General features: G+C 43.9%; 1 protein-coding gene across 1 annotated transcript in view; it reads left to right on the top strand.

Moving 5' to 3' along the window:
• LOC126227229 (tachykinin-like peptides receptor 86C) overlaps positions 1–19938 on the top strand; it is a 969629-nt gene that overhangs the window by 592965 nt on the left and 356726 nt on the right. The window lies entirely within an intron of this gene.

Raw genomic sequence — 19938 nt, forward strand, 5'->3', positions numbered from 1 at the left:
TCATCTTTAGTGAAAGGGAAGTAGAATTACACGACGCGTCGAATAAAATGAACAGTCTAATGAATACAGAATATGGAATGAGAGTAAATCGAAGAAAGATGAATTATGGGGAAATCGATAAAAGACAAAAGTAGCGAGGAGAAGGAGAAATGAGATTAGCGACAAGTTAACATCAAAACTGAGGACCACAAATAAGACGAAGTCGAGGAATTCTACTACTTTGAGAGCAAAATAACACGTGACAGGCGAAGCTAGGTGGACATAAAAGGCAGATTAGCGCAGACAAAGAGAGCATTCATAACCAAGAGAATTCTGCTAGTATCAAAACTCGACCTTGCAGAAGAACTTTCTGAGAATGCACACAGCACCGTATGGACTGTTGGGAAGCTGAAAAACAGCAGACTCGAGGCATTTAGCAAGTGGTGCTAAGGAAGCAAGGCGTACTGATAAGCTGTCAGGAGATTCTCGGTAGAATGAGTGAGTAAAATGTTATGACCAGAGCTAACTACAACCGTTCAGCCATAACTGTGGGCTCTTTGATTCTTCTGCGAAATGGCTCATTGGAACTACAACATATGAATATTAGTTCACATTATTACTTGAACCTATACAAAAATTTATTTAACTTCATACAGTTCTTTAACGTAGAAATGCATGATAATTTACAACTGTCACTGACAACTGAAGCATCACTTGTTGCACGAATTAACTAAATCTTCTCTTGAAATACCAAGTTCAACATTTACAAAAGTACATTTCCATCTAGGGCTAGAAGTCCTACTTGATGATGTTGACTGCACCAGCTATCACAAACTGTACGTCAATCCTCGGCTCTATATTGAGCTCCACGTGAGACCGCTGATATGCTGAGAAAGAGGCCTTGTCTTTCTCAGCGCCTCCTATTCGTCGTTGCGGACTGCAACAAGACATCGCCAATTTCTGTGGTATCGATATGTGTTGCCGACTTTGGTTTGGCACAGCGCTCTCTGGACAATGCCAGAGTAACAACGTGGAAAACACTGTCAAGAAGAAATGACAGGATGTTAGGACATGTGTTAAGGCATCAGAGAATAACTTCCGCCGTACTAGGCAGAGATGTAGAGGATGAAAACTGTAGCAGCGGTGGCAAGCAGTTTGCCTGCACTACTGACTAAAGGCTGCCTGGCTGCAACGGACGAGAAGCGTCGAATCAGGCCGTAGTCCCTGCGTAGACGAGAGAGTTCACAGCTGCGTCAGTTTCAACCCATACCAGCAGATGCAGGCAGCGAGGAGCTCTGGCCGCACAAGCGATGCTGCCTGAGTGGCTGCCCAAACACGGGCTCGAACTATCGACCCCAGTGTAGGGGGCCAGAAGCAGCTGAAGTAGACCCCCACGTGGTCCACCAGCTGTAGGGCGTAAGCATCGACAGCATCAGACTTGGCGCAAGCAGCAGGAACGCAGCAAGCAGTGTCATATTCCAGAGGTGCTGACATGAGACCCATGTAGACTCATTGACGAGTAATTTGTCTTTGGTCCCTCTCGGTGCTGGCGGATGGAGCCTGCGATACCTTTGATTAACAAAAAAGGAATTTTTATAGTTATTTGTTCTCCTACATTATCGGTTTCTATCACTTAAGGCACAACAAATCATGACTCCGACGTGAAGCAACTGTGTCACGCAGGCCGTGGCGTTTCTGGTTTTCTGCTGCGTCATTGGTATTTCACCTCCGGTGCCTCCGCTCCGTAGCAGCATGTGGTACTTGATCCGACACCTAGGGGCCAATCCTTCCCATATCAGCATGCGCCCTCTGTTGGAACCGCTTCGGACTGGCTACGACCAGACCCGCTTTCATGCATTATCTGCGGCAGTGGCGCTTAGTCAGCCAATCCAAAAAAATAGTGGTGTACTACAGTTCTCATGGGTCAATCATGGACACAGTTAATTCAACACGTGCTTTCATATTCTTGACCAGAAGAAAAACGCGCCTGTCGGAGCGTAAGAAAGGTGAATATGGTCCTGTTTAAAAGTCTGACGGAAAAATCAGCACCTTTACAAATTTTCCCAAAAATTTTTCGTTTCATCGTTTTTTCTAAGCACTATGGGACTTAACATCTGAGGTCATCAGTCCCCTAGACTTAGAACTACTTAAACCTAACTAACCTAAGGGTATCACACACATCCATGCCTGAGGCGGGATTCGAACCTGCGATCGGAGCAGCAGCGCGGTTCTGGCCTGAAGCGCCTAGAACCACTCGGCCACAGCGGCCGGCCCAAATATTTTGTCATGGGAACATATTCGCACCCTTTTTACCATATAACTCACTTCTTACTACCATAAGTTTCCCTAACAGTTATTCGTTCATAGCAACTGGTCCATACCCATCCTCTCCTGTTCGCCCATTCTCGCTAACTCCTTCAGGCCCCCATTGTCAATATCTCATTGTGTCTCTATAATTTTGCTGCCTCCTGTCTTACAGCCAGTCTCCTACAATTCTGTCTTCCTACTACTGCCTCTTCTCACTTTCACTGTCTTCCACTTGCTCTCCCTTACTGCTACTATGTAATTCATTCCTTCCCCCGGCTGCTGCCTCCTCTCACTTTCCTATATCTCTCTTTCTCGTAATTGTCATGGACTCTGTCTCTCATTATCACGGCCTGTCGCCCACTTCTGATTTCTTCTTCTCTTTATTCCTGTCCCACTGGCACTGACTCCCTCACTCTTCTCCTAGCACTGTTCAGTCACTGTCAACTATATTCCATTGCCACTGTGTCCCTTTCTTTTCTCACACTGCTCTTCGCTTCTTCTAAACCACAACCACAGACTACTATGTTCCAATATTTATTACTTTCTCGTCTCTTTCCAACGGTCACTCTCCTTCTCTCACAGCATAAAAAAGTGCGTATATGAACATGTTAATGTGGTGTAGTCAATGCACACACCATGGCGCCTGCAGTTGCGTGGCCGCGGTCTTTACGTCATACAGCCAACGGCCGGCACGCCCCGCTTATGCGCAGCTCTGCACAGCTGTACAGCGCAGGCGCGGGCCTCACACACTGAGTGCCCCCGCGCTGTCATGGCAACCTCGCCCGGCGTCTTCTCGAGAGATAGTTATGTCGAGGCCGCGCCGCCAATCATAACAGGACACGACAAGCGGACTCGGTTACGGCGGGCAAATTCCTCCGCCACTCGCCCTATATAGCCGCATACGCCGCCACGCCTGGGAGTCTCGTGTTGGGCTACCTACTTGCTACGTCTACGTCGCACCCAGGAACGACGCTACACTGTGCTACGACTGTTTACCATACCGGACTTGGACTCTGCAGCCCAGTCGCTGCTCTTGATCAAGCACCAAGTTGTGTTGTTATTGTGGAACTGTTGGCAATAAACAGAATTTGGAACTCACGCCAATCGTTATTTGTTGTTTCTCCAATTACGGATACAACAGTTAAAATTTCTGGGAAAATTTTTAAAGGTGCTGAGGAAGGTAGGATGAGGCAGCTCATAACCCACTGTTTAGTAAGAGCCTTTTAAATCAGGAGCGTATCAGCCTTTCTTGTGCTCCAATAGGACCATTTTCCCGCTAGTTCCCTTCTTTTCACTGCTACAGTACGGCATGTCACTCATACGAAAAAACTTTCTGCTCAGCAAAATTCAAGGAACAGAAAACAAATTTACACCTCAAATCAGATTGTTGTTGTGGTCTTCAGTCCTGAGACTGGTTTGATGCAGCTCTCCATGCTACTCTATCCTGTGCAAGCTTCTTCATCTCCCAGTACCTACTGCAACCTACATCCTTCTGAATCTGCTTAGTGTATTGATCTCTTGGTCTCCCTCTACGATTTTTACCCTCCACGCTGCCCTCCAATGCTAAATTTGTGATCCCTTGATGCCTCAAAACATGTCCTACCAACCGATCCCTTCTTCTAGTCAAGTTGTGCCACAAACTTCTCTTCTCCCCAATCCTATTCAATACCTCCTCATTAGTTACGTGATCTACCCACCTTATCTTCAGCATTCTTCTGTAGCACCACATTTCGAAAGCTTCTATTCTCTTCTTGTCCAAACTAGTTATCGTCCATGTCTCACTTCCATACATGGCTACACTCCATACAAATACTTTCAGAAACGACTTCCTGACACCTAAATCTATACTCGATGTTAACAAATTTCTCTTCTTGAGAAACGCTTTCCTTGCCATTGCCAGTCTACATTTTATATCCTCTCTACTTGGACCATCATCGGTTATTTTACTCCCTAAATAGCAAAACTCCTTTACTACTTTAAGTGTCTCATTTCCTAATCTAATTCCCTCAGCATCACCCGACTTAATTTGACTACATTCCATTATCCTCGTTTTGCTTTTGTTGATGTTCATCTTATATCCTCCTTTCAAGACACTGTCCATTCCGTTCAACTGCTCTTCCAGGTCCTTTGCTGTCTCTGACAGAATTACAATGTCATCGGCGAACCTCAAAGTTTTTACTTCTTCTCCATGAATTTTAATACCTACTCCGAATTTTTCTTTTGTTTCCTTTACTGCTTGCTCAATATACAGATTGAATAACATCGGGGAGAGGCTACAACCCTGTCTCACTCCTTTCCCAACCACTGCTTCCCTTTCATGCCCCTCGACTCTTATAACTGCCATCTGGTTTCTGTACAAATTGTAAATAGCCTTTCGCTCCCTGTATTTTACCCCTGCCACCTTCAGAATTTGAAAGAGAGTATTCCAGTCAACATTGTCAAAAGCTTTCTCTAAGTCTACAAATGCTAGAAACGTAGGTTTGCCTTTTCTTAATCTTTCTTCCAAGATAAGTCGTAAGGTCAGTATTGCCTCACGTGTTCCAACATTCCTACGGAATCCAAACTGATCTTCCCCGAGGTCAGCTTCTAGCAGTTTTTCCATTCGTCTGTAAAGAATTCGCGTTAGTATTTTGCAGCTGTGACTTATTAAACTGATAGTTCGGTAATTTTCACATCTGTCAACACCTGCTTTCTTTGGGATTGGAATTATTATATTCTTCTTGAAGTCTGAGGGTATTTCGCCTGTCTCATAGATCGTGCTCACCAGATGGTAGAGTTTTGTCATGACTGGCTCTCCCGAGGCCATCAGTAGTTCTAGTGGAATATTGTCTACTCCCGGGGCCTTGTTTCGACTCAGGTCTTTCAGTGCTCTGTCAAACTCTTCACGCAGTATCTTATCTCCCATTTCGTCTTCATCTACATCCTCTTCCATTTCCATAATATTGTCCTCAAGTACATCTCCCTTGTATAAACCCTCTATATACTCCTTCCACCTTTCTACCTTCCCTTCTTTGCTTAGAACTGGGTTTCCATCTGAGCTCTTGATATTCATACAAGTGGTTCTCTTCTCTCCAAAGGTCTCTTTAATTTTCCTGTAGGCAGTATCTATCTTACCCCTACTGAGACAAGCCTCTACATCCTTACATTTGTCCTCTAGCCATCCCTGCTTAGCCCTTTTGCACTTCCTGTCGATCTCATTTTTGAGACGTTTGTATTCCTTTTTGCCTGCTTCATTTACTGCATTTTTATATTTTCTCCTTTCATCAATTAAATCCAATATTTCTTCTGTTACCCAAGGATTTCTATTAGCCCTAGTCTTTTTACCTACTTGATCGTCTGCTGCCTTCACCACTTCATCCCTCAGAGCTACCCATTCTTCTTCTACTGTATTTCTTTCCCCCATTCCTGTCAATTGTTCCCTTATGCTCTCCCTGAAACTCTCTACAACCTCTGGTTCTTTCAGTTTATCCAGGTCCCATCTCCTTAAATTCCCACCTTTTTGCAGTTTCTTCAGTTTCAATCTGCAGTTCATAACCAATAGATTGTGGTCAGAGTCCACATCTGCCCCAGGAAATGTCTTACAATTTAAAACCTGGTTCCTAAATCTCTGTCTTACCATTATATAATCTATCTGAAACCTGTCAGTATCTCCTGGCTTCTTCCATGTATACAGCCTCCTTTCATGATTCTTGAACCAAGTGTTAGCTATGATTAAGTTATGCTCTGTGCAAAATTCTACAAGGCGGCTTCCTCTTTCATTCCTTCCCCCCAATCCATATTCACCTACTATGTTTCCTTCTCTCCCTTTTCCTACTGACGAATTCCAGTCACCCATGACTATTAAATTTTCGTCTCCCTTCACTACCTGAATAATTTCTTTTATCTCGTCATACATTTCATCTATTTCTTCATCATCTGCAGAGCTAGTTGGCATATAAACTTGTACTACTGTAGTAGGCATGGGCTTTGTGTCTATCTTGGCCACAATAATGCGTTCACTATGCTGTTTGTAGTAGCTAACCCGCACTCCTATTTTTTTATTCATTATTAAACCTACTCCTGCATTACCCCTATTTGATTTTGTATTTATAACCCTGTAATCACCTGACCAAAAGTCTTGTTCCTCCTGCCACCGAACTTCACTAATTCCCACTATATCTAACTTTAACCTATCCATTTCCCTTTTTAAATTTTCTAACCTACCTGCCCGATTAAGTGATCTGACATTCCACGCTCAATCAGATTACGTGCACAAAAAATTTTCTTGTGCTTCTGTACTACCACACTGGGTTCCCAGAACCCTTCTGATGCCAGCGAAGGCACTTTATATTTTATCCTAAGTGACTTTACAAACTACGTTTTCACCTCACACCGGATTTATCGTGTGTGTTTTACGTGTATAAGCACGATAACTTTGAACCTTTGCATCTCAGAAACGGAAAAAAATATCTAGAAAATTTTCAAAGTTTTTCGTGATCTGGATCTTAGGAATATATCGTAAAAATTTCAGCCATTTGCTGTGATTAGCCGTCCTGGAAGCCGCGGCTCGGTTTTGGCACCCCAAAACAACATTTTAGGCCGTTTCTCCAGAACGGATAAGGATGTTTAAAAATAGGAATTTATAACTTTTAGATACATGCCTAGAGGAATTTTCTGCGGTTAGTTATTTAGATATACGCTGCTTGCGATGAGAAAATGGTGGAAAACGCTTTCTACTGATTTTCTCAGGGATCACCCATGAACTGAATGGAAAGTCCATGAGCCTTAAAGGCGCACCTTAGATCGCATGTAATGCAAAAAGAATTAAACCGTTTTGCTCCATTTTCCCCTCTACTGGAGGATAGTTACAGTAAGACGACCCCTTCTTTGAATACTACAAATGGGTCCTGGCCAAACGGCTATACGAAAGATTTTACCCTACCTTTCTATCGCCAAAAGAACCCGAGGAATGAGCCCCTGAAAAATTCTATTTTTTCGCTCCGATTTTTGGCACATAACGGTAGCACAAACTGTCCCTTGAGCTACACGTTCCTGTCGAAATTACTAAAACGATTTTGTGAAATTTTCTGCGGAACATGTCTGCAGTATTGTGCACTCCAGTGACTAGTTGCAATTCATTGGATACTGTTAAAAGTTAGCCGCACAGTTCGCTTATCAAATGTTAAATAATTTTTTTATGCTACACTTCTCAATGCAATAAGCATTGCCTTGAGTAAATGTATTTAAGAGGAATGTATCTAGTTTCATAGATTTTATTGCGAACGTTATTTGTGTCGTATGTGATAAACGAACGTAGGACAAACCACGAAGCGAAGTATCCAATGGATAAAGTGTCCCAGAACAGCCTTGTCGTTGCTTTGTGGCAGATTTCGGTATTTACATGAGCGTCGTCTGTTACGGCAGTCAAAACAAGAATGACTCGCACGCAATCTTTCGCCCTCGTCTGAACAACTCACTTTCCCTCGTCTGAAACTGAAATGGTATAATTTCGAAATCGATCATCTGACTGAAATATAATCAATAAACCAGGTGAATCAATAGTCCAATAACGGTGTCGTAAGTCTTTCAGATTCATTATCGGAACACAGAACCTGTTGGTGCTTCTTCGGATGCTGTCACAAAACATACATTTTTGGTGCCAATGCAGAGGCACCAATTTTACGCTTTTTGGTTACTTTTTCTTGATGCAGTGACATTTGTTCAGCGCTGTAGGAGGGAATGTTTCCACCAATGTCTGACGCTTCTTGCATGTCCGAACTTTGGTAGTGTCGCATATGAGTTGTCTCACGAGTATGTGACGGGTTAATTAAGCGGCTGAAGTGCCTCGCATACTTTGGACGCATGGTTAGCTAAATGGACGGAGCGCACGAACACCGCAAATCCATTGTCGCACGACCCCGTAACGCATTCCACTGGAACGTGCAAGGTCATGGTCGGGAACAATATCTATGGAACTGGAATGAGATGTACTCAATCAGCGGCTAGGCAAAGCAGTGCACCTCAATGACTGTGGAACAGTACATCTCCAGTTTAACAGCACTCCACAATTTTAAAAATCTCCAGTATTTAATTACATCAACATCTACATCCATACTCCGCAAGCCACCTGACGGAGTGTGGCGGAGGGTACCCTGAGTACCTCTATCGGTTCTCCCTTCTATTCCAGTCTCGTATTGTTCGTGGAAAGAAGGATTGTCGGTATGCTTCTGTGTGGGCTCTGATCTCTCTGATTTTATCCTCATGGTCTCTTCGCGAGATATACGTAGGAGGGAGCAATATACTGCTTGACTCTTCGGTGAAGGTATGTTCTCGAAACTTCAACAAAAGCCCGTAACTAGCTACTGAGCGTCTCTCCTGCAGAGTATTCCACTGGAGTTTATCTATCATCTCCGTAACGCTTTCGCGATTACTAAATGATCCTGTAACGAAGCGCGCTGCTCTCCGTTGGATCTTCTCTATCTCTTCTATCAACCCTATCTGGTACGGATCCCACACTGCTGAGCAATATTCAAGCAGTGGGCGAACAAGCCTACTGTAACCTACTTCCTTTGTTTTCGGATTGCATTTCCTTAGGATTCTTCAAATGAATCTCAGTCTGGCATCTGCTTTACCGACGATTAATTTTATATTGCCATTCCATTTTAGATCACTCCTAGTGCCTACTCCCGGATAATTTATGGAATTAACTGCTTCCAGTTGTTGACCTGCTATTTTGTAGGTAAATGATAAGGGATCTATCTTTCTATGTATTCGCAGCACATTACACTTGTCTATATAGAGATTCAATTGCCATTCCCTGCACCATGTGTCAATTCGCTGCAGATCCTCCTGCATTTCAGTACAATTTTCCATTGTTACAGCCTCTCGATACACCACAGCATCATCTACAAAAAGCCTCAGTGAACTTACGATGTCATCAAAAGAGGCCATTTATGTATATTGTGAATAGAAACGGTCCTATGACACTCCCCTGCGGCACACCTGAAATCACTCTTACTTCGGAAGACTTCTCTCCATTGAGAATGACATGCTGCGTTCTGTTATCTAGGAACTCTTCAATCCAATCACACAATTGGTCTGATAGTCCATATGTTCTTACTTTGTTCATTAAACGACTGAGGGGAACAGTATCAAACGCCTTGCGGAAGTCAAGAAACACGGCATCTACCTGTGAACCTGTGTCTATGGCCCTCTGAGTCTCGTGGACGAATAGCGCGAGCTGGGTTTCACACGACCGTCTTTTTCGAAACCCATGCTGATTCCTACCGAGTAGATTTCTAGTCTCCAGAAAAGTCATTATACTCGAACATATTACGTGTTCCAAAATTCTACAACTGATCGTCGTTAAAGATATAGGTCTATAGTTCTGCACATCCCTTCTTGAAAACGGGGATGACCTGTGCACTTTTCCAATCCTTTGGAACGCTACGCTCTTCTAGAGACCTACGGTACACCGCTGCAAGAAGGGGGGCAAGTTCCTTCGCGTACTCTGTGTAAAATCGAACTGGTATCCCATCAGGTCCCGCGGCCTTTCGTCTTTTGAGCGATTTTAATTGTTCTCTATCCCTCTGTCGTCTATTTCGATATCTACCATTTTTAATTTGTGCGACAATCTAGAGAAGGAACTACAGTCCAGTCTTCCTCTGTGAAACAGCTTCGGAAAAAGACATTTAGTATTTCGGCCTTTAGTCTGTCATCCTCTGTTTCAGTACCATTTTGGTCACAGAGTGTCTGGACATTTTGTTTTGATCCACCTACCGCCTCTCGCATAGCCCTCCTCACACTACATTTCGCTTCGCGTAATTTTCGTTTGTCCGCAAGGCTTAGGCTATGTTTATGTTTGCTGTGAAGTTCCCTTTGCTTCCGCAGCAGTTTTCTAACGCGGTTGTTGTACCACGGTGGCTCTTTTCCATCTCTTACGATCTTGCTTGGCACGTATTGTACGATGGTTTTGAACTTTGTCCACTGATCCTCAACGCTATCTGTGCTTGAGACAAAACTTTTTTGTTGAGCCGTCAGGTACTCTGTAATCTGCTTTTTGTCACTTTTGCTAAACAGAAAAATCTTCCTACCTTTTTTAATATTTCTATTTACGGCTGAAATCATCGATGCAGTAACCGCTTTATGATCGCTGATTCCCTGTTCTGCGTTAACTGTTTCAAATAGTTCGGGTCTGTTTGTCACCAGAAGGTCTAATATGTTATCGCCACTAGTCGGTTCTCTGTTTAACTGCTCCAGGTAGTTTTCAGATAAAGCACTTAAAAAAATTTCACTGGATTCTTTGTCGCTGCCACCCGTTATAAACGTTTGAGTCTCCCAGTCTATATCTCCACCCAGAACTATAACATGGTGGGGAGATCTACTCGAAATATTTTCTAAATTATCCTTCAGGTGCTCAGCCACAACAGCTGCTGAGCCAGGGGGCCTATAGAGACACCAATTACCATGTCTGCGTCGCCGGCCGCGGTGGTCTAGCGGTTCTGGCGCTACAGTCCGGAACCGCGGGACTGCTACGGTCGCAGGTTCGAATCCTGCCTCGGGCATGGGTGTGTGTGATGTCCTTAGGTTAGTTAGGTTTAAGTAGTTCTAAGTTCTAGGGGACTTATGACCTAAGATGTTGAGTCCCATAGTGCTCAGAGCCATTTGAACCATTTTTTGAACCATGTCTGCGTCTGCTTTAACCGTGACCTTCACCCAAATTATTTCACATTTCGGATCTCCGTCAATTTCCTTCGATACTTGCACTCCTTATCGCTATAAACACGCCTCTCCCTTCACTGTCCAGCCTGTCTCTGCGGTATACATTCCAATCTGAGTTTAGGATTTCATTACTGTTTACGTCTGGTTTCAGCCAACTTTCTGTCCCTAGTACTATATGGGCGTTGTGACCGTTTATTAATGAGAGCAGTTCTGGTACCTTTCTATAGACGCTCCTGCAGTTTACTATTAGCACATTAATATTGTTACCACCTGTTGCATTTTGCCTACTCCTACCTTGCCGCGTCTCAGGAGGCGTCTTGTCGGGCCTAGGGAGGGAATTCTCTAACCTAAAAAACCCCCATGTGCACTCCACACGTACTCCGCTACCCTTGTAGCCGCTTCCGGCGTGTAGTGCACGCTGACCTATTCAGGGGAACCCTACATTTATCCACCCGATAGCGGAGGTCGAGAAATTTGCACCCCAAATCTCCGCAGAATCGTCTGAGCCTCTGGTTTAAGCCTTCCACTCGGCTCCAAACCAGAGGACCGCGATCGGTTCTGGGAACGATACTACAAATAGTTAGTTCTGAATCCACCCCGCGAGCGAGGCTTTCCGCCTTCACCAATTCCGCCAACCGCCTGTACGAACTGAGGATGACCTCATAACCCAGACGGCAGGAGTCATTGGTGCCGACATGAGCAACAATTTGCAGTCGGGTGCACCCAGTGCTCTCTATCGCCGCCGGCAGGGCCTCCTCCACATCTCGGATGAGACCCCCCGGCAAGCAGACAGAGTGAACACTGGCCTTCTTCCCCGACCTTTCCGCTATTTCCCTAAGGGGCCCCTTCACCCGCCTAACGTTGGAGCTCCCAATAACTAATAAACCCCTCCCCCCGTGTGCCTGCTCGGACCTTGCTGAAGGAGCGGCCACATGTCCACTCATAGGCAGAGCGGGCGATGCCACACGCCCAGCCTCCATATTTACCCTCCGCCTCGTGCGCCGCGAACGCCGCTGAACCCTCCACTCCCCTTTCGGAGAGGGTGGCCCAACCGCGCCCGATACCCGCGAAGATGTCTCGACAGCAGGGACAGTGGGTGAAGCATGTAACACCTGGGGTGTACAGAATGTGAAGTACGAGTACAACCTACCAGGTACCACGTATGGGACTTTGGGGTATTCGCCAATAGGTTGCTTGGGACTAAGTATTTAACTGGAAGCACCAGGTCAAAGTCTGTAGAAAGGACTCAGATGTTAATGAAATCTGCAGCAATTCTTATCTGTGTTGCCTTATCCTCATCAGTTAATTTGTTGACATTTTCCATTTGCCTAAATCTTTGCAGATATTGCTATCTCTAATTATTGCTAGTTCCACCGAAATCAATCTGAGAGTCAGTGAAAGAATTCTTATCAGCACCTGTCGCGCATGCTCCATTCATTGTCTGTCTCTAGGTCACTAGGTGAACCAGAATGTGAAGTACAATTAACAGCTTTTTCTCGTGTCAAGCAAAAGATTTATGCACCCGGATTATAACCTGAGCACTTAGATGCTTTTTGCAAGTTTATAATAAAATTTGATGCTTGCGCGATGCTTAACTTACCAATATTCAAATCTTGAGATTCACTATATTCAATCAGAAGCAGAATAATGTGCTAAACCTTTGTCTCTTCCACAATACATGCCACTTTTTCGACGTACACACACATATGCTTCTACAAACGTTATCATTAATACCGGGTGGTTATAATTAAACTTCCCTATTTAAGATGTGATAATACGGAAACTAATTACCGTACGAGGACCAAACTTGGTAGCATCAATGTCAAGGACATTGGGAAGATAAATAATGCAGAATCAATTGAACCGAAACACTTTTAATTTGCTGCTACAGTACATCATACCATTACATACAGGTAACGTTATTGCCACAAAAGGGGCTCGATATGGCGCCCATCAGTGTCCGGGAGAGTCTGAAAGCGCAGGATTGCATTCTGTGCAGCAAAACGAAGCATGTCCATAAGCATTCTGGCTACTTTTCTTTATACGCTGCGCTTCAGATCAGCACATGTGTGAATGTTCCCCTGGAAAAGCTGTCCTCCAGGTAGCCCCAAAACCAGAAATCACAGGGGATGAGATCAGGTGATCGTGCCGGCGAAGCATTTGGAAACCATCAGCTGACTATTCGATCATTTCCAAATGTGATTCGGAGAAGCAGGTGAACTTCACGAGCGATGTGCGTTGGGGCCTCATCACGCGTGAAAACTGTTGAGTTCAATGCGTCTCGCTCGTGTATGACGGGTATGACATGCTGGTGAAACATATCGCAGTAACGCTGGCCAGTCACACTGCACGTCTTTGGTCCTTGAGCGCCAACCTGTTCAAAAAAGATTGGACCAATGATGAATGTAGCCACACCATATGGTGACGCGTTCACCATACAGGGGAACTTCATGCACAGTGACTGGAAGTGAAGATCCCCACACTCGGCAATTCTGTGTTTTCACCTCACCTGTCAGTGAAAAATGAGCTTCGTCTGTCGATAGGATCGTCCAGGGTCAGCCCTCGTCAACTTCAACCCTTGCGAGAAAGTGGAGAGCGAAGTCAACACGTCGTTGTGCGTCCTGTGGTGAAAGCTGCTGTACGATATGGATCCTGTACGTATACCATTTGGGAATGGTTCGAAGTACCTTCCGTGCAGTGGACCACGGGATGTTCAACTGTCGTGACACATCACGCGCACTGCCTGACGATCGGGAATTGCACGCAGCATTGTCTGCCATTGGAGAGTGACTTCACCAACCGCCTGTGGTGCAACTGGTCGTCGGCCTGTTCTCCGAGCAACGGCCAGTTCTCCAGTTGATTCGACGTTCTTCGTCATGCTCCCCACAGCAGATGGAGAAAGAGGACCCTTCGGTAATGCTTTCAGACGGCGATATTCTAGAAGTGCAGCTGCATCATTACTTTTGTTTTGATAATAGAGCTTCACGAATAATGCCCTGCTCATTTTGTCCAACATCATGTTGACACGTCAACAAGTGCACTGCGACTGGTCAGGTGTGTGAGACTATGAATCACGATGACTGATCACGGCACCTGGTCGCCATAGCTGGAACTGGACGGTGGCGCTGTGAGGCATGGAAATCATACACCCCATACTTTACCGTTAATTGGTACTCGTACGATAATTAGTTTCCGTGTTATAACGTGTTAAATAGGGAAAGTTTAATTATAACCACCTTGTATACTGGTACATCAGTACCTTTCAAGTAGGTCACAAATCGACCGATGTGGAGCTATAACCATAAAACTCCCACCAAGGTCGTCATGCCAGAAGTTTCCGGACTATCCTATCTAATGTGGAATTGACCGCCAGATGTCCCGAGATGGACCCGTCAGAATAAAAGGAGTCGGGAGTACTATTTTGTCAATAAAGAAACAGAAACAATAGAGTGGAGTTGTTAGTAGAGCTCAGTGACTTTGCTTGCTTGTCAGGTGACGTCATTGTGAAGGGTAAACTAGATCCTGATTGATTTTATTACAGGAAATTGAGTAAGTTTCTTCCTAAACAATTACTGGGGAATCAAGGGTAAATACATTTTATTATTATGAACTTCACTTCCAATATGTAAAAATGGAAATTGCATTTCAAAAGAGTATACTTTGCGTAAAGTGAAAATATCGTGATGTTGGACATTATTATTCTGAGATCATAGATATATTTTATTGCTACGAAAAATCATCTAGGGTATGGATATTGAATGTTTTTCTTTCTGATTCGAAATAAATTGAAAATTCTTTTAATTTTGAAGTATTACTCGTCAGGCTCAAGCCAAAGTTAATGCAAGGTTCTGCTAGTGTGGCTAGCACTGTGTGAAGATAAAGTTTCAACAAACAAAGATAACAGCGCTGTGTTAACTGAAAATCGGACTTTGTAAATAATTTTAAAATGCAGTTTATTCAGAATTTAGAGCCCGAGAAATGGAAGAAAGGCCAGTTTATGACAGATTTGGGAATTAAATTAAAATACCACACGAGACACCAGTTGTACAAGCACTGACCACATTTACGTTAACGCTAAGGAGAGGAAAAGGTTTCCGTTTCAGAGCAAGAACAAATTTTTAAAATTCAACACCGATAATTATTATTTAACGGCAATCCAACTTTCATGAATAGCCAACAAGCCTCTATACATCGATCTGCATAAAGAACCACGAGCGCAAGGGAAGACCTAAGCAACAAGGTCAAAATGAGACCATGGCGTCTTTCCTTTGTGTATTAGTTGAAGGAATCTTTATATGTCACCGAGCAATCTGAAATTTCAATGCGCTACTTGTGACAAGTATTCTTCGTTGTCTTTATATCACTGTAATTACTCTTATTAGAGGCGTGACAAGGGTAAACGCGAGGGGACAACCATTGCTAAACCAAGATCAGGTGGACCTCATGTTTTGACGAACAGATAAAAGACCGTCGAGCATCGCGGCTATAAAAAATTGAATGACATCAGTGAAAGAAATCACTCGTGAGTTCCAGAGTCTAGCTAGCACAATGACTGTGCTTAAGAAGATACAATAAATGGGGGACAAACGTCGAGCAAACTCATTTTAAGCCACACATATCATTAGCCAGTGCTAAGCGACGCTTGAGTTGGTGTAAAGAACAACATTACTAGAGAGCGGTTGACTGGAAACGAGTGATTCGGAGTGACAAATTGTACTACATCCTATGACAGTCCAGAGGAAGTATTTGGGTTTGGCGAATACCTGGAAAACATTGCATGTCAGTGAGTGTAGCGCAAACTGCGAAAACCGAAGGATGTGGTGTTACGGTATGGGAACGCTTTTAGTGCTTAATTGGTGAAATCTTCATTGTTCTTGTGAAGACACTAGGGCCTAAATGCCGAAGGATATGGAGAGATTTTACAGCATTGCGTACTGTGTACGGTAGGGGAGCGCTTTGGAGACAACTGTGTATCAGCATGCAATGCACCCTGTCGTAAAACTGTACCTGTCAGGCAATGGTTTATGGGCAACAGTACTCGTGAAATGGACTGATCTGCACCGAGTCCTGGTCTCAAGCCATCAGGAACACCTTTGGAAGGAGTGGGAACGTCGACTTTGCTCCAGACCCCAGCGTCTAACGTAACATCTCTGGTTTTGGCTCTTCAGGAAGAATGGGTTGCCACTCATCCACAGGCTTCCAGGCACATTGAAAGTGTCTCGAGCAGATTTCAACCCGTCATAGAAGCGAATGCTGGACACGCAATATTAACTTCCGCTAATAAGTATGCAGATACCTTTGTACAGCTAATGTGCTTCAGTTTTCTTTACTAATAACATTACACCTTACTGTACCACATGTCTGTTATCCTACTACAGACTTGTTACTACAGTAACGGCATTACTGAACTGTTGGCGTAGTTCATTTTATAGTCAAGCTTTACCAAATAAACAAAGAAAATACCTCACTGGTCGATATTTCCCCGTTCCCCGTTTGTCTTCAGTTAGTATTAAGAGAGTGGATACAGAGATTCCAGAGAAGCGTGTATCATCCATCACGTTTTCGCTTAGAATGCGCGAGAACGTCACTGAAAACCTCATGAAGCTCCACTGGCAGACGCTGTAATAAAGATTTCTTAGTGCGGTTGTAAAAGCGTACTGTTTTCCTCCGTCTTACAACTCAACAAATGACTAGACAGAAAAAAAAATCAAAGAAATTTGAGCAAATACGGAGGTTCACGAACAGTCGTCCTTTCATTTCACCATTCGCGAATGGAACACGTAAAGGAGGAGCTTATAGTTCCGCCACATCTCGTCAACTCAACTGTAGAGTCGTACATATGGCTGTTCAATCAGAAAGAGGTTCACTGCTACGTCTTACAATTTGATAAATTGATCCTGTTTTCTGAAACGCTGAATGTCACACGACTTTTACATCTCTGAATGTTGTTTAGCACATATGTTGCAGTACATTCTTTGGATCTACTGACGCCATCAGCCAGAAAGACTACCGCAGAAGGTTTGTATTTGTATCTTAAAAGTTGAAAGGGTCACCATTCTACGTAGAAGAAAATACCGTCTAAAGAAAGACGTACCTCTTAATATTACTGTTCGTATAATATGAAATCAGAAGAGAAGAGCAGTGAAATAAATGCTGATAAATGATATTCGCGGCATCGACAGTGCCTACACCATTCACTTCCATCTTACTTTCTTTCAAAATTTGTTCACATCACGGAATTCTACAGCCATGGACCGTCCACAGGCGACCACTCGATTCAAAATGGCTCTGAGCACTATGCGACTTAACTTCTGAGGTCATCAGTTTACTAGAACTTAGAACTAATTAAACCTAACTAACCTAAGGACATCACACACCTCCATGCCCGAGGCAGGATTCGAACCTGCGACCGTAGCGGTCGCTCGGCTCCAGACTGTAGCGCCTAGAACCGCACGGCCACTCCGACCGGCCCACTCGATTCCTCTGTTGCGTTTATTGAATCGTTGGACGAAATGGGAATGAAACTGGACTGATACAGCGTTTTATAACACGCTGTATAACACCATGATAACGTTCTGCGCTCTGGCCACAGAGCATTGTCGTGATCTGTCTTCAGAATTGCTGTTGTTTCAATAACTACTGCACGTTATTGCCTAGTTGTTACATAAATCTTAATGTCTACTATTATTCTACCCCCTCCCTTCTTCCTGTTTCAGTTATGTCGCACAGAAAACAAACGGAAACGTACTTGACATGCTATCGGAATTCCGTCATTGCTTTCAACAACGTACTGATTCTACAAGCCTCTTGCAGAAGATCGCAGCAGCGAGGATAAAACATCGATTGGCTAAAACTCCGACTTCCTTATGGAACAGAGAATAAGAGTACGCGGCCTAATAACTCAGATTTTAACTAACACTATTCACCAATTTTAAATTTGGGGATAAAAGTTTCTATCGAATGTGTAAGAAAAAAAGTAAACAGTATTTATGTTACGTTATACTACGAATGTATCACAAAGCCTGAAAGTACTCCGAATCTACTGTACTTACCTCTATGTTAAATACTTTTCTGCCATGTCGACAGAATTGAACGGTCAGTACAACAAAAAATTGATGCAACTTTCCTTATTTAGTCTTAGGAACTTACGGACGCCTCCTGCAAATAATTCATTAACCGCGGGATAAAATCTGATCTGTCATCAAACGAAAATTTTGTTTTTGACATCCTGGGCGTTCCTATAGTACCCATGAAGAGAACCTCATATTTTTTATATTTTTCACTAGCTGGACTACGCACCGGAAATACCTTTTTTGAAAAATGGTTGAAATGGCTCTGAGCACTATGGGACTTAACATCTGAGGTCATCAGTCCAATAGAACTTAGAACTACTTAAACCTAACTAACCTAAGGACATCACACACATCCATGCCCGAGGCAGGATTCAAACCTGCGACCGTAGCGGTCGCGAGGTTCCAGACTGAAGCGCCTAGAACCGCTCGGCCACATCGGCCGGCAACTAGTTTTTTTGCTGTACATATTCCACGACCAGTGTGAAACACAGAGGGGTCTGTTGCTATGATAAGGGGGTTCGTGAGCAAATACTTTTTCGTTCCCCCAGCTGTCTCAAAAATCGAAACTCATTCCTCTGAAGCAGTGAAACAGGCTTCCCTTGACTGTAATCACTAAAATGACAGTCATTCACAGATTAACCACATAACAAGTGACATCGTGCTAGAGACACTGCTGTAGCAGTTTCCTGAAATCGCGGATTGCTAAATGCTGCATCATATTTTCTCCCGTAAATGACGTATGATATCATGTATGCTTGTACCACACTTCAAGCCACTTTTCAGTGATTTATAAACGCAAAATCAGATAGATGCTACGCTTCAGTAAACAATCAATGCTTAACTGACTCGTTTCGTACATATCAGGGCTTCCAACGATTTTATTCTATCAGAATCCTAACTGATTTAAAAATATCAAATCTACGTTTCAATCATCTAACGTAAAGAAGCCTAAAATTAGGCGACCCTACACAGTGGAGGGCTCCATAGTCCGGAACTGCATTGGAAACTCACATTCCTACGCCACGCGCATGCGTTCCTAAAGCGCACAGTAATAGCCATTCCGGAGCCATAATTCACAACACAGCATCGAAGTACCATACTGTCACCCGTTCGCCTGTCTCCTCAAATAAAGGAGTCCCATTACATTCTGAAACCGTGCTTCAAGGGCAGCTATTTAGGACATGAACCGTGGAATGTGGGACTGCAGACATCTATAGATCAGTGAAAACCGCTCCACCACCACACTCACGAGTAATAAAGCAACAATCACGGGATTGGTAAAGCATCTGGAACAATATTTTCACTCGGTGTCATCGTCCGATGTGCGTAGTAAATGGAACACTCTGGTTACCGACTCCATTACCACGAAATTAAAGGCTTGCCACGCGCACTTTCAATTACAGGGATCAGAACCAGATACGGGGTTGGACTACCTAAGTGTACGAGTATATCAGAGTTCATCCCCCCCGCCCCCCTCCCAAATAAAAGGGCGAGGGACCGGAAATCGATAGATATGATTTACATATACAGACAAATGTTTATAATTTCAGAAAAACTGGATGATTCATTCAACAGAAAGAGCTTTACAAATTGAACAAGTCACTAGCGCGTCGGTCGACCTCTGGCCCCTGTGCAAGCAGTTATTCAACTTGGTATTCATTCACAGAGTTGATGTTTGTCCTCCTGAGGGTATCAAGGCAAATTCTGTGCAACAGGCGCATTAGATGGTCAAAACCCGAGGTGGTTGGAGTTTCTTGCCCATAATGAGCCAAAATCTCTAATTTGGGAAGAGATCCAACGACTTTGCAGTGTCAGGTAGGGTTTGTTAGTTTGTCAATCACGAATACAAGCACACAAACTCTCGCTGTGTGCGGGCGGT

Source organism: Schistocerca nitens, chromosome 1, assembly GCF_023898315.1.
Source record: "Schistocerca nitens isolate TAMUIC-IGC-003100 chromosome 1, iqSchNite1.1, whole genome shotgun sequence".
In the NCBI taxonomy this organism is placed as follows: Eukaryota; Metazoa; Arthropoda; class Insecta; order Orthoptera; family Acrididae; genus Schistocerca; species Schistocerca nitens.